Here is a 16152-nt window from a genome sequence, read left to right on the forward strand (position 1 = left end):
AATTTGCATCAGAAAAACATTTAGAATTACCTTTTTTCTGTTGTTTCTTTTTTGGTTTGTGATCCACCGGTTGATTCTGCGGCGTCTGATTAGGAATGTTGGGCTGGACTATTAATTAAAAATAATAATATGATCATAAACCTCTAACATACTATTCTATACAGATGCATATTGTGCTTGATGAATGCAGAGTCTGGGTAATCTAGGGCTTTACTGCTCACCCTGGGCAGTCGGAGTGACGGGGGACATGGGCACGTCTTGTTTCTCCACTGAAGCTGCTGGAAAACAAAAAAAACAAATGGCAGTACAATATGGCGTTTTCATTGTTGTTTTTTTAAGGTAAAATATATAAATCATGCTTTGGTTCACTGTAAAACCTTGCTGTAAAAAAACGGCCAAATTCTGACAGTAACGCCATTTTCCACTAAAACAATAATATATGTGTTCCAAATCACACCCTATACCCTCATTCACTATTCCCTACATTATTTCACTAATATGGTCCACTTGAGAGACTGAATGAAAAGAAGTGAGTAAATTCAGACACTGATGAACACCTTATAAGCAGAATCAATGAAAGAGAAAAAGAAAGAGAAGAGATTGAATTTTGAATTTTATTTATTTTAATATATATAAATGAATAAATTATGGAGCTGAATGCTCTTACAATTTAGCTTATTAGCTTTTTTTTGTGACTTTTTGTAGCTTGTTTTGTGATGTTCAGTTTATTCACTTTTCGTTTATTGTAACCATTGTTGAGATTCATATGCTTATATTTGGTATCTGTGTGTGTCTAAAGTTTTTTTTGTCCGTAATGCATTTTATGTGCAGTTGATTTCAGTTGAATGGCAGTTTATTTCAGTTTATTTAAGTCAGTTGTAGTTGGTGTGTTCAATTTTCTGAGAGTGCAAGCATGATGTGGAACCAACATCACATTGTAACATTAATTCAATGATGAAATTTAAATGTTTTCAACATTAATTGCTTACTATCGGGGCAGCTTTCAAAATAAAAAATTTGCATCAGAAAAACATTTAGAATTACCTTTTTTCTGTTGTTTCTTTTTTGGTTTGTGATCCACCGGTTGATTCTGCGGCGTCTGATTAGGAATGTTGGGCTGGACCCCTGGGAATTAAAAATAATAATATGATCATAAACCTCTAATATACTATTCTATACAGATGCATATTGTGCTTGATGAATGCAGAGTCTGGGTAATCTAGGGCTTTACTGCTCACCCGGGGCAGTCGGAGTGACGGGGGACATGGGCACGTCTTGTTTCTCCACTGAAGCTGCTGGAAAACAACAACAAAAAAATGGCAGTACAATATGGTGTTTTCATTGTTGTTGTTTTTTTTATTTTATTTTTTATATTTTTATTGAAAAATATGGCACATTGAAAAATACATAACAATGAGGTAGAGATGACACCACAATAAAGCCATACTTAGCTATTTTTCCTTTTTTTTTTAAACGTACAATATGTAAAAAAATAAAAAAAAATAATAAAAAAACGAGTACACAAAACAAACGAGGTGCAAAGTTCAAAACATACAGGCATTCACAAATGCACAAAAACAGAAATAAAAAAATAAAAAAATAAATAAAATAAAACCAATAACTGATAAACAACAATAAGGGAGGGGGAGGGGGAGGGGGGTGTTCCATCAATCAGGGGGTAAAGAGGGAAGAGATTTAAAGAAAGTTAAAAAGGGCTGCCATTTACTGTAAAACGTGTTGGAATCACCTCTCAGAGAATATTTAATCTTTTCTAATTTCAGAAAAAACATAACATCCCTTAGCCATTGAGCGCTGGAAGGGGCTTTTGTAGATTTCCAGTGGAGAAGGAGATGTCGTCTCGCCAGTAAAGATGTGAAAGCAAAGATGTCTAATTGCTTTGATGTAAATCTATTATAATCCTCTGGGCATCCGAATATGGCAATATGGGGAGAGATAGTTAAATTCGTCACAAGTATTTCAGAGATAATATCAAAGTACCTCTGCCAGAAAGAAAAAACTAACGGGCAAGAATAAAACATATGAGTTAGATTGCAGGGAGAGGTATGGCATTTGTCACAGCTGTCGGTGACAGTGGGAAAAATTTGTGACAGGCGTGCCTTGGAGAAATGGATCCTGTACAATACTTTGAATTGTATCAAAGTTAGACGGGCACAGGTTGAGCTAGAGTGGATTTTGTTGAGGGCAGCGTCCCACCAAGTGTCATGCAACTCCAACCCAAGTTCACCCTCCCAGGCAGCCTTAACTTTGGTGATGGATGAGGTATCATGATTCAGGAGTTTGTTATAGATTTCTGAAATGAAAGACTTCTGAGGGGGGTCTGGAGAGAGAAATTCTTCCCACAATTGGAGAGGGGGTGATGAGGGAAAGGCCCGGAACAAGGATTTGGCACAGTGCCTGATTTGGAAATAGCGGAAAAGGTGAGATGGCGGGAGTTGAAATTCACTAGACAAATCTGCAAAGCTACGGAAAGTACCATCTCTATAGAAATCTTTAAAAGTTTTCAGGCCTTTGTCATACCATGTAGAAAACGTGGGATCAGATAGGGCAGGTTGAAACAAATGATTTTTTAGCAAAGGAGCTGAAATAGATGGAGAAGTAGATTTAAGATACCTTCTAAGTTGGAACCAGATTTTTAGAGTGGAAATTACCACTGGGTTATCTGTAAAGCCAGAGAAGTTGGTAGGGATAGAGGAGGTGAGCAAAGCCGGCAAAGAGGATGAGCTGCATGAATGTATCTCTAACTTGCACCATGGGGGATGCGTGGATTTGGACCAAAATGAGATCTTATGAATATGTGTTGCCCAGTAGTATAATTGGATATTTGGGAGAGAGAGTCCGGCATTAAGTTTACATCTCTGAAGAATTGATTTACTTATTCTGGATGCCTTTCCACACCATAAAAAGCTAGATATATCCTGATCAATAGTTTTTAAAAAGCGCTTAGATAGGAATAGAGGGAGACATTGGAATAGAAACAAGAACTTGGGTAAAATGTTCATTTTAACTGTGTTGATCCTACCTATAAGCGATAATGGCAAGCCCCTCCATCTTTGAAAGTCAGACTTAATTTTTAGACATTAAAGGGGAGAAATTGGCAGAAAAAAGGGAGGTTAGCTTTAAACTTAACTTAAAACCTAAGGGGCTCAATTTGAAGGGGATATCAGACTGACTCAGTTGACAGGATAGAGCGTTAACAGGATAGCATTCGCTTTTGGAGATATTAACTTTGTAACCTGAAAAAGAACCAAATTTCTGAATAAAGGACAAAATTACTGGTATAGAGCGGCCGGGGTCGGAGACATATAACAACAAGTCGTCCGCGTAAAGAGAAAGTTTAAATTCCATTCCAAAACGTGATATACCAGAAAAAATGGAGGAGGATCTCAAATAAATAGACAAAGGCTCTATAGCCAGCGCAAAGAGTAAAGGAGATAATGGACAACCCTGTCGGGTGCCTCGAGATAAAGGAAAATAAGCAGATTGAACGCCATTGGTGGAGATACTAGCTTGTGGAGATGTATAGAGAAGGCGTACCCATGAAATGAATATATCACCCAACCCAAATTTATTTAGTACGGCAAGCAGGAAGTTCCATTCGACCCTGTCGAATGCCTTCTCAGCGTCAACTGAAATGACCACTTCAGGGGTTATAGTAGAATTTTTCGAGTATATTATATTTAAAAGGGTGCGGACGTTGTAAAATAACTGACGGCCCTTTATAAAGCCAGTTTGCTCTTCTGAAATCATGGCCGGAAGAAATCTTTCCAAGCGGCTAGCTAGAGCCTTAGCAAGGATTTTTGCATCCACGTTTAGTAAAGATAAAGGCCTGTAAGAACCACAGAGGTCGGGATCCTTGTCTTTCTTTAACAGCAGACTTATGGAGGCTTGTCTTAAAGTAAGAGGGAGAGAGCCAACCTGCAGAGATTCCTTATATACAGAAAGCAATATCGGGGCCAATTTAGATTGAAATCTTTTAAAAAATTCCACTGGGAATCCATCCGGGCCAGGAGCTTTAGAATTCTGCATGTTGTTTATAGCAGTGTTGATTTCATCAACTGATAGCGGCAGATCAAGATCTTTGGTAACATGTGGGCTAATAGTAGGAAAGTCGAGGCTATCTAAAAAAGCACCCATGTCAGAAGCGTCAGATGAGGACTCGGACTTATAGAGAGAAGAATAGAATGAGCAGAATACAGAGTTAATGGAATTAGGGTCAGTATGCAGTGTGCCTGAGAGATCCTTGATTTGAAGAATCATACGTGAGGCAGCCTGGCGACGCAACTGATGGGCCAGGAGCCGGCTTGCCTTATCGCCATGCTCATAATATGTGGAACGCGAGCGCAAAAGAAGGCGCTCTGCCTCAGTAGTCGTAACGAGGTCAAATTCAGTTTGTAAATCAACACGGTCTTTGAGCAGGTTAGGGGAGGGTAAAGTGGCTAGTTGTTGATCTAATTTGTCCAATCTAGTTGAAAGCTCTTGAAGTTTGGCTATTCGAGTTTTATTTAAATGTGCAGAGAGGAAATTATTTGACCTCGCAAGTATGCTTTGAGTGATTCCCATAGCAGTGAACAAGAAATAGGATCAGCCTTGTTTTGATTGATCATGATAAAATCATCAATTGAAGATACAATAAAAGAGTTAAATTTATCATCTGATAAGAGCAGAGTATTTAACCTCCATGGTGAGGAGTATCGGGATTGCGGAGAGAGCTGAATATCTAAAGAGAGCGGGGCATGGTCAGAGATAACAATAGGATGATATTTAATCGTTGACACCTTGGAGATAAGTTTAGCATCAATGAAAAAATAATCAATCCGAGAGAAGGATTTATGCATATGTGAAAAAAAAGAATACTCCTTGATGGAAGGGTTGTAGAATCTCCAGGGATCAATGCAACCATTCTTGGCCATGAAGTCAGAGAGCGACCTGGACATTAATGATGGGGTCAAACTTTTGGGAGAGGAGCGATCTAACCTAGGATCAATAACACAATTCATGTCCCCTCCAAAGATGAGGAGGTTATCATGCAGAGAAGGGAGACGTTCAAATACCTTATTCATAAAATCTGGGTTATCAAAATTTGGAGCATAGATATTGACTAGTAATACAGGAACGTGTGACAGCGTGCCTGAAATGATTAAATATCTGCCATTTTCATCAGAAATCAATTTAGAAGTAGAGAATTGAACTGATTTACCAATTAAAATAGCAACTCCTCTGGCTTTAGAGTTAAAGTTGGAGTGAAACACCTCAGAGACCCACGGGCATTTTAGCCTGACCTGGTCTGTGGTGCGCATGTGGGTTTCTTGTAGAAACACTATGTCCGCATTAAGCCTTTTCAAGTGAGTAAATACCCTAGATCTTTTAATGGGGCTTCCCAAACCCTTGATGTTCCAACTCACAAACCTAATATGTGAACCTCTAATAGTGGGTCCTGAATTTCCAGTGTTAGTAGACATTTATGGATTATTAACTAAGAGCCGTAGATGAATGCAGAACACCACCCCAGAAAGAAAGAGAGAAGAGAAAGAGAAAAAAAAAAGGGGGGGGGGGAGGGGGGTTAACGACAAACACACGCACAGACACACAGACACACACACATAAACTGGATGGCCAAACAGGCTGAACATTAGCCAAACCCCTCCCACCCTCACCAAAGCACTTACATCGACCCCATCCCCAAACGATGGAGAACCCAGTGCTAACTCCACTAGGAGTAAATTCCCTAAGGACAAGGCTACCGGCAATTGCCTAATGGAAAGCTTAAGCTTGAGACGGGCTCTCGCAACTTACAACAATAAAGAACAAGGCACCCATGATGAACATCAGCTGTAAAAGCACTTAGTGTGTTAAGTAAAAAGATCGTAATTGTCCATACCACTTCCACGATGGTAAAACTGCTTGAAAAGATACCAGATTTCTTACTTGGTTAATGTCTTAATGTATGCTCTGGCGTCCTCCGGTGATTCGAACTCTCTCTCGGTACCGTCATATGTAACACGGAGGCGCGCCGGGTAAAGAAGGCCATACCGTAACCCAGGCAACGTTATCTCACGGAGCTGGCGGCGGATGTCATTGAAGGCAGCACGGGCACGGGCAGTCTTCGCGGTATGGTCAGGGAAGATATGTATAGCCATATCACCGATCTTAATTCTTTGTTGGGCTCTAGCTCGCTGCAGAATGTCCACACAGTCTGTATGATAGTGCAGTCGGGCGATTATGGGACGTGGGCGTTCCCCGGGTTTGGGCTTGGCCTGCAGGGTGCGGTGAGCGCGGTCCAAAATGGGCTCTTTATCCAGCTGAAAGGCCTCTTTGAGCAGAGTGGAGACAGCCGACATCATGGAAGAGCTGGTTGAGTCTTCGGGCACACCTATGATCCTGATATTATTGCGACGCGATCTGGCCTCGAGATCCTCACATTTATTGTCCACTCTTAGCAGCCCGGCAGACAGATGTTCCCAGAGCCATAGAGAGAAAGAGTTGCGACACTCTTTGATGTCGCCGCTATGGCTGTCACGTGGTTCATGTAAGCCCCAATAGTTCTAAAACATACGCTGGCTGTCATGCTCTTCTATGGGACAGACAGCAGCGATTGCATTATTGAACGGTAAATATAAAATAAAACACACACCAAAGTACTTTTTCAGCTGTTATTGCATTATTGCATTTTGTTAATGTCAGTTTTGCATTTGGAGATAAGTTTTAGGCTATATTTTTGGAGGGAAAAGCTCAGTGTTCATGTTCGCATGGGTAGTAGCACTAGCTTTAGCGGCTCTAACTTAACTTTTCCATATCATTCATCTGATGATGGACGTCTCATGATATTTATTTTAGCACAACTGGGCTGTATTAGGCTATTGATTCCCGTGATTTTGCTTATAAATTTTGATTCAGCCATTAGCCTACCTTCGTGATCACGCAAAGAGGTCTGCCGTGGCGGTCCGTTCAGAGTTCGCTTAAATATTTTTTATTAAACAATGACAGACAACAAAAATGTGTGCTTGTGTGGGTGTGTGTGAACAAGAAAAACAAAAACCAGGGGCAGGTGATCCATGAAACAGACAGGACTGGTGATCCCATAACAATCCTAGAGGTCCAGCATTGTTCTCACAAGCCGCTTCACTCAAGACAATAAAACATAATGAAAAGTTAGTATATCCCAAAAAATTAAATGAAATAAAAGTTGCTATAAAGGTGGTATGATTCATTACCGAACTCTTACTGTCACAGCTGACGAAGTCGCACTAGCTAGCAGGCAGTGCTTGAAAATTGGTTGAAACAACCAACATAAAATATAAATAATTACGCTGTGCATATACAAATGAAGACCAGTATAAGCATCGCAAAGGGCCTCTGATACAACATAGACAGTTGACAAATCAAAAGAGGTCGATATTTCAGCAACTTAACTCTGGAACAACTCGACGCGCAGCAATGTAAGTGAATGGTGTCCAACGCCCAAATGACAGTGTTTAGAACTATTCCGATCTTCAAATCCCGGAAGTAGGCGGTTAAAAGCGCCGCCATTATTTACAACGGAGGTCTATGGGAGTGTCGCAACTCTTTCTCTCTATGGCTCTGGATGTTCCACTTTAGACTGTAGCGAAGCAATGTCATCACTGCAGGTGGAGAGTGAAGTTTCCATTTCAACTACCGTGCTCTCCAAGGCGCTCACTTTAGCCTGCATGTTTGTAATAGTACCAGTCAATTCGGATTTAACTGCCTGCAACTCCGTCTTGATAGACGTAAAATGTTCGCTTAGGGCAGCCTGGAGCTCGGTTTTGAAAATAGCCGCCATCTCTTTACGAAGTGATGCGAGCAGCTCCTCCTTGAAATCGGGTGGGGCAGCGGACATTACAGCACTGTCGCAAGGGGAGGAGGAATCACTAACAGGCGGGGATGAAGCGTGTGCAGCAGGCCGCTGAAGCGCAGCAGATGGAGCATTGCCAGATTTGGGTTTAGCAGGCATTTTACTCAGCAATAGTAAAAGAAGAAGTGTTAGATAAAACACACACCAAGAAAAATAACGCGAAAATGTGCCAATGAACGTAATTTAACGCTAACTGCAGGAGCTCCAAAAGTTGCGTCCTACTCCATAGATCGTTAAGCCGGAAGTCCATTGTTGTTTTTTTAAGGTAAAATATATAAATCATGCTTTGGTTCACTGTAAAACCTTGCTGTAAAAAAACGGCCAAATTCTGACAGTAACGCCATTTTCCACTAAAACAATAATATATGTGTTCCAAATCACACCCTATACCCTCATTCACTATTCCCTACATTATTTCACTAATATAGTCCACTTGAGAGACTGAATGAAAAGAAGTGAGTAAATTGACACTGATGAACACCTCATAAGCAGAATCAATGAAAGAGAAAAAGAAAGAGAAGAGATTGAATTTTGAATTTTATTTATTTTAATATATATAAATGAATAAATTATGGAGCTGAATGCTCTTACAATTTAGCTTATTAGCTTTTTTTGTGACTTTTTGTAGCTTGTTTTGTGATGTTCAGTTTATTCACTTTTCGTTTATTGTAACCATTGTTGAGATTCATATGCTTATATTTGGTATCTGTGTGTGTCTAAAGGTTTTTTGTCCGTAATGCATTTTATGTGCAGTTGATTTCAGTTGAATGGCGGTTTATTTCAGGCCGAGTGGCTTTAAGGGTGCTTTAAGTGATGTTGGGTGATGTCACTTCTTGTTGACGTTCAAAGTATTGTCAAACAAAATGGAGGCTAGCTTGACCCTCCCTCCTCCTCAACCCGTCCCCTCCCCCGCCCTTCCGTGCTTCCTGAAACAGTCATGAACCATTTAGAAAAACCAAACTGGATTTACACACCTGTCCAGCAAAAACAGAGCCACCTGAATGTTGGATTGGAAGCCCTTCTGCCGGCGGAGTTCTCGCCACCTTTTGAAAGCTTTTCCGACATAAATTCTTGACTTCGCGCGTTCCTTCTCCTTTTCCCTATTCTTTGCTATTTGTTCATCGGAACGTCATCTCTTTGGTTGTGTGTTGGCCATATCAAAATTCTCAAGAATATAAACTTTTAACATTAGTCATTGTCATTGTCCAGGACATCTCTCCACTAGCTAACTTCCCTCTTCATGCTTCTCTCTCCTCCACTCCCCACACCCCCCTTCATGTGCACACCCACTAACCCCCCAAACCCCAAATCATTCTTGTCGGTTATTGGCTGGAACACTGTTTGTTATGTTTCGTGGTGCAGGTTGGCCCAGTTTGTTTTTGTTGCTGTTTGTGGAGCCTGACCGCATTTTTTAACAGTGTGTTCAGGGGACAGGCAGCTAGCGGATAGTGAGGAGATGTTTGTTGTATGTGACAAAAAATGTTTCAGCCTAAAAAATGTGTGACATCTCTTGGAGCACCTTTAAGTCATACCTGTCAAGTATCCCATTTTGGCCGGGAAAGTCCCGTATTTTACCCTTCTTTCCCGCCGTCATCCCGTATTAATATTTTCCCGTAAATCTCCCGTATTTTAACCTGCGTTATTAAAAAATAATAATAACCCGGGCCTGGGCAGAGTAAAAAAAAAAAAAAACATTCCCAATCTGAGCTCTGTCACTAGCCTTGCGATAACTGCCACCTGCAGTAGCCTACTACAGGTACAGTAGGTGGCAGTTGTCGCGAGGTTAGTGTGTGAGGTCAGATGATGAGTGACAACGCGAAAAAAAAAACCCCGAGACGGATGATGGACGCTACGACAGAGACGGAAGGCACTCCTGCCAAAAAAACAAAACCCTCATGTAAATACCACGATCAATGAGACAGCGAATTTACTTTTCTGAAGAGGAGCAGGGTGGGGGACAGTCACGCGTTTTGTAAGTTTTGTTCCAAAACAGTCTTAAAGAATGCAAAGTCTGCAACAAATTTGTACAATAACTCACTAAAAGAGTAAAGTAAAGTTAGGTGAAATGAAAAGAAAAACTGTAAAAGAAAAGCAATATGAAATGAAAAGAATGTGTGGAATGAAAATAAAATGTAAATGTAAAGACAAGCAATGTTAAATGAACAGAAAATATGCAAATAAGCCTTTAAATAAATGCTCTTCATATACCCTTTTGTGTTTTCATTTAGGCTATAATGAATGTTCACAGCATGTCAATGTCAACAAAGGTAGGCCTATCATTGGCTTTATGCACAGCTGCACTACTTCCTGAACTTCAGCCAGCTCCTTTGTTTCCTGTCTGCCATTATTGGACAAACAGATTAATCCAGGTGTGCCTGACCTCAGTAGTCACAACAACAATAATCAGACACACCTGGATTAATCAGTTTGTCCAATAATGGCAGACAGGAAACAAAGGAGCTGGCTGAAGTTCAGGAAGTAGTGCAGTTGTGCATAAAGCCAAATGTATAAGTGGTGGTGATTTTAGCTTTCTTGTACACCTGTCTTAAATTGTAAGGGATACTGGAGCTTGGTTGGGGTGATGGGACTGCTCGCGGTGGGCGCCGGAAAATTTCCCTTATTTTCAAATCCAAAACTTGACAGGTATGCTTTAAGTCAATTGTAGTTGGTGTGTTAAATTTTCTGAGAGTGCAAGCATGATGTGGAGCCAACATCACATTGTAACTTTAATATGTTAAATATGTTTTCAACATTAATTGCTTACTATCGGGGCAGCTTTCAAAATAAAAGTTTCGCGTCAGAAAAACATTTAGAATTACCCTTTTTCCGTTGTTTCTTTTTTGGTTTGCAATCCACCGGTTGATTCTGCGGCGTCTGATTAGGAATGTTGGGCTGGACCCCTGGGAATTAAAAATAATAATATGATCATAAACCTCTAATATACTATTCTATACAGATGCATATTGTGCTTGATGAATGCAGAGTCTGGGTAATCTAGGGCTTTACTGCTCACCCGGGGCAGTCGGAGTGACGGGGGACATGGGCACGTCTTGTTTCTCCACTGAAGCTGCTGGAAAACAAAAAAACTGATCTCCAAATGGCAGTACAATATGGCATTTTCATTGTTGTTGTTTTTAAGGTAAAGTAAATAAATCATACTTTGGCTCACTGTAAAACGGCCAAATTCTGACAGTAACGCCATTTTCCACTAAAACAATAATATATGTGTTCCAAATCACACCCTATACCCTCATTCACTATTCCCTACATTAGTTCACTAATATAGTCCACTTGAGAGATGAAAGAAGTGAGTGATTTCAGACACTGGTGAACACCTGATAAGCAGAATCACTAAAAGAGAAAAAGAAAGAGAAAAGAGAAGAGATGAGCAGAAACACAAGAAATACAACTGACTTCCAGCCAAACTAAGTGTGAAACCAGTTTACAAACCAGTTTGACATTATTTATTTTCAGGCATGTACAGAATCTCTTGTTGAGAATTAACAGAGGTTTAGATGTTGATGTTTTATTTAAAAACAAAGTTTTGCTTTAGCTGGGCTCTTGACCCTTGAATTTATAACAGTAGCTTTTCTTTGGCTGCTGTGACAGTGAGTTTATAAAGCATATTTGTTATAGTGAGAAAAAGCCAAGAGAAAGATCCTCAGGTGTTTTTGGCTGTTGTGATGAATCCGTAATCATCATGGACTTTCTCTGATCTCATCATGTCTCTAATCTTTGATTTTATGGGTCTTTTAATTTTATATTTGTTGATTATAGTATTTATGTGATCTCACAACACGCTGTGATTTGGTAATCAGTTACTTTGAAGATCTAGTGCATAAATCATTTAGAGGTACTGCAACATTCAGACATCAAGAATTGTAAAAAATTGTAAAAATTAAAAAAAATTGTGACAATCAAAAGTTTCATGCCACGATGCATGCTGGGTGCCAGCAGCAGGGTACAAAACACCCAGCATGCATTGTGGCATGGAGCTGAATAGTCTTACTATTTAGCTTATTAGCTTTTTTTCCCCTTTTTTTCTGTTTTTTTTTTTTTTACTTTTTGTAGCCTGTTTTGTGATGTTCAGTTTATTCCCATTTTGTTTATATTAACCATTGTTGAGATTCATATGCTTATATTTGGTATCTGTGTGTGTCTAAAGTTTTTTTTTTCCGTTATACATTTTATTTGCAGTTGATTTCAGTTGAATGGCAGTTTATTTCAGGCCGAGTGGCTTTAAGTCAGTTGTAGTTGGTGTGTTCAATTTTCTGAGAGTGCAAGCATGACGTGGAACCAACATCACATTGTAACATTAATTCAATGATGAAATTTAAATATGTATTCAACATTAATTGCTTACTATCGGGGCAGCTTTCAAAATAAAAGTTTTGCATCAGAAAAACATTTAGAATTACCTTTTTTCTGTTGTTTCTTTTTTGGTTTACGATCCACCGGTTGATCCTGCTGCGTCTGATAGGGAATGTTGGGCTGGACCCCTGGGAATTGATAATAATATGATCATAAACCGCTAACATACTATTCTATACAGATGCATATTGTGCTTGCTGAAAGCTTCTAGTATTTGATTGCAGAGTCTGGGTAATCTAGGGCTTTACTGCTCACCCGGGGCAGGCGCAGTCTGAGTGATGGTGGACATGGGCACCTCTTGTGTGCCCACTGGTAGAGGAAGATTGCCAACCGGCTGCATTGGGTAGGGAATGTTAAACTCGTTCAATGGCGGTCCAGGATATGGAGGGGGATCTAGTTCTGATTCCATTATCAGCGATCTGTGAATGAGTGATTCAATTATGTGAGTTCTACACACTGTAAAACTTTGACCTGTAAATTAATAGTAAAATACCGGCAACACTGTAACCAGTAATTTACTGTTAATTGTACAGTTCTTTACTGTAATTTACGGTATGTTACTGTAAAGATAAATGATGGACAGTAAAACGATTCACTGTAAATGATAAACACCTGCTGTTGACAAGCAGAATCACTGAAGGGACGAGAAACAAGAACAAAAAAAAGAGAAGAGACGAGCAGAAACACAAGAACTACAACTGACTTCCAGCCATTACACATTATTACACTTATTACTAACAAGTTTGACTTATTTCTGTCATACGCATTCGGAAGTTCTTATTGAGAATTAACAGATGTTTAGATATTGATGTTTAATTGAATGTGTTTGGTTTGAAGTTACCATTATGTTTGCTTTAGTTGAGTTCTCGACCCTTGACTTTTTAAAATCATTTCTTTTTCTCTGACTGCTTTTACTGTGATTTTGCAAGCTACATTTGTTACGTCAAAAAAAGATGATTAATGCTGATAGTTAAGTATTGATGATGACATAGTCATCATATAGTCTCTTGATTCACTGATCTCATCTAATGTTTAATCCCTTATCAAAAGTGTTACATTATTAACAGACTTAAATTTGGCATTACTTGAAATTACATCAAGAATTCCAACAGCAATCAGTTATAATGAAGGATTTTTTTAAACACATCATACAAAAAGAAAAACAGAGCTACAGTCTCATTTCAGCCCCGTTCACACCGCCAGCGACTTTGTCGCTGTATGTCGCTAGTCTCTGTACTGTGAAGTCGCTTATGGGTATTGGTTGTCGCTCGCGAAATTCGCTTCTCATCTGCATAAAGTTGACATTTCTGAACTTTTGTTGCGTGTCTCGTGTAGCTTGTCACGGCCACATTCTGTCGCCAATGGTCACTGTCACTCGTGTCACCAGCGCTCCATTGAAATGAATGGGATCATGCCGCTTTGTCGCTGCGTGTTGCTGGCGGTGTGTACAGGGCTTTATACACACAGATATATCAAAAATCAGCTGTTTTGTACCCAGCATGCATTGCAACATGAAACTTTTGATTGTCACTATTTTTGAGATTCATGTGCTGATTGTTGATGTCTGTGTGTGTCTAGATCAGGTAAGGGCAAACTCGGTCCTGGAGGGCCACAGCTCTGCAGAGTACCAAATAAAGGGAATACTGATCACCACACTTTATTATTTTTAATAAAACATCAACATCTAAACCTCTGTTAATTATTAACAAGACCTTTTGTACATGTATGAAAGAAATAATGTTAAACTGGTTTGTAAACTGGTTTTACACAGTCAGTTGTAGTCTCCTTTTTTTCTGTTCTTGTTTCTCTGTTCTTCAGTGATTCTGCTCACTCGCTTATTTTTTATTCACTCTCTCAAGTGGACTATATTAGTGAACTAATGTAGGGAATAGTGAATGAGGGTATATCCAGGGTGTGTCTTATTTTATTTGCAGTTGATTTCAGGCTGTGTGGCTTTAAGTCAGTTGTCAGTTCTCCTCTTTGAGTTGTGTGGGTCATCCTCCTGTGAATCTCCTACGATCTCCTGCGTAATTTTGGTTTCGCTATTTAAGAGTGTTAATATAATTGTCTCCTGTAGTGCGTGTTTTACCACCACACCAAAACATGACACTTTGTCCAATGAGATCTGATCTGTGCCAACATATTATCTGCCAGGGGGGTATTCCAGAAAGCAAGGTTAACTTACCCTCACATATACCCTGAACTCTAGGTTGATGAACCCAAAACTTGTTTCCAAACTGTTTTCAAAAGCGCATCCGGGAGTAAGTTCAGCCAAGCCATAGCATATTCATGGTTAACACAAAAGACATTCTTTCTTCTTAGGGTTAGGGTAAATGGCGATTTACATACTTAGTGCATATCGCCACCTATTTGGTAGTTGTGCAATCATTTTTCAATCTTTTCGTTTAATAATCTTTAATCACTGTGAATAAGAACTATATTGTTTCCATGATGCTAATTATAATATAAAAAGAAGATCTGATTAAACTAAATGACAGTCTGTTCTTGCTACTGGAGCAGGTTATGTTCAGAGAGTAAGTTGCTATGGCTGCGTATACCCTGAAAATTACTTGCATTTTTGGAACTGAAAGTGGAGGTTTTCTGCTTACCCTTGAACATACTCGGGTATGTCACATAACCTGTTTTTTTTTTTTTGGAATACCCCCCAGGAGTTCATGTTTAAATCAGCTGAATATGTGTTTGGTAAAAGTGAGAGAATCTGTGCCAAACATTTCACATTTTTAAACTTTAATATTCTAAAAGTGAGGGCTTTAATGGTTGCTGTCATGCATTAAATAATTACTGACATGCATTAAACACTGCAGCATAAGCCAGTGGACAGATGGCAATGAATACGCAGGTGAATAAGGCCACTTTTGACATTGACAAGATTTACCTGTTTTTATATCATCTGTAAATAAGTTCAGCTTTCGTTATAGCGCACAGCACAATCATGTTTTAATAATGCTGTTATCTTAATCTCAGATTTTCATATAAGAATTATTTGTATCCGATCATCACTGTGCACTCAGAAAAGACCTAAATTGTGCAGTTAAACGTATGAACAGAACATGGCTAGCTGTGGAACGAGCAATATTCAATTAGTTCAAATTAATTAAACAAATTGGATTTATTGATGATGATTATAAAAACCTTGCTACTGAGTATTTAAAACACATTCTGTTTATTAGTATAATTACAGAAATCTTACGTTTCATTTATGTATGACTGTCAAATATGCATCACATTAAGTTTATTAGTTTTTGAGTGTGACTGTGGATCACAGATAATCCAAATTAAAGAATATGATCCCCTTCTTTTTAAATCTAAAATTGCTATACTCATAATATGACACATAGCCTACCTGTGTGTTTCTGCAGTCGACGGAGAGCTGTGGAAATTCTGATGCTCTCTCCTATGAAGACACTGGGATATGATGAGACTGTGAGAATAAGCACGGATAAGGGGTGGAGCTGAATCACAGGTATGAAGGCTGATGCGAATGCATTTTCAGAAGTTTCTCATCATATGATCCAAAATATTTCTGCTTATGTCTGTCAGCTAATGCATTTTTGCTCAGTCTCAGACTGTCAAAATTCATATTCTCTTAAATGATAGGAACGTGGGTGTATGCAATACAAACCCAATTTTTGTGTTGAATTCAGAAGTAAGAGAGTTTATGAATAATGCATTTTTGTTGTCTTTGTGGGTTTGGTGTTTTATTCTGCTATCATAAAGGACCATGATCTGAATATTTAAGTCAAACAGCTGCAATGATGTTTCTATAGAGTATAATAAATCTTTTTGTAAGTGAAGTACAATAATTGAGCACATATTGAGCAACCGTTGAGATGTTCCTCCAGGCAGTGAGGACAGGTAATGTTGCTGGT

General features: G+C 39.2%; 1 protein-coding gene across 1 annotated transcript in view; it reads right to left on the minus strand.

Moving 5' to 3' along the window:
* The window catches only part of LOC307145675 (LITAF domain-containing protein-like), a 64740-nt gene extending 49061 nt beyond the window's left edge, over positions 1 to 15679 (minus strand). Inside the window, exon 1 of the mRNA XM_079849065.1 lies at positions 15627 to 15679. The gene's annotated coding sequence lies outside the window, so the exon portion shown is untranslated. The remainder of the gene's footprint in view (positions 1 to 15626) is intronic.
* Positions 15680 to 16152: the final 473 nt, after the last annotated feature.

This window comes from Squalius cephalus (genome assembly GCF_949319135.1).
Source record: "Squalius cephalus genome assembly, chromosome: 2".
Lineage (NCBI taxonomy): Eukaryota > Metazoa > Chordata > Actinopteri > Cypriniformes > Leuciscidae > Squalius > Squalius cephalus.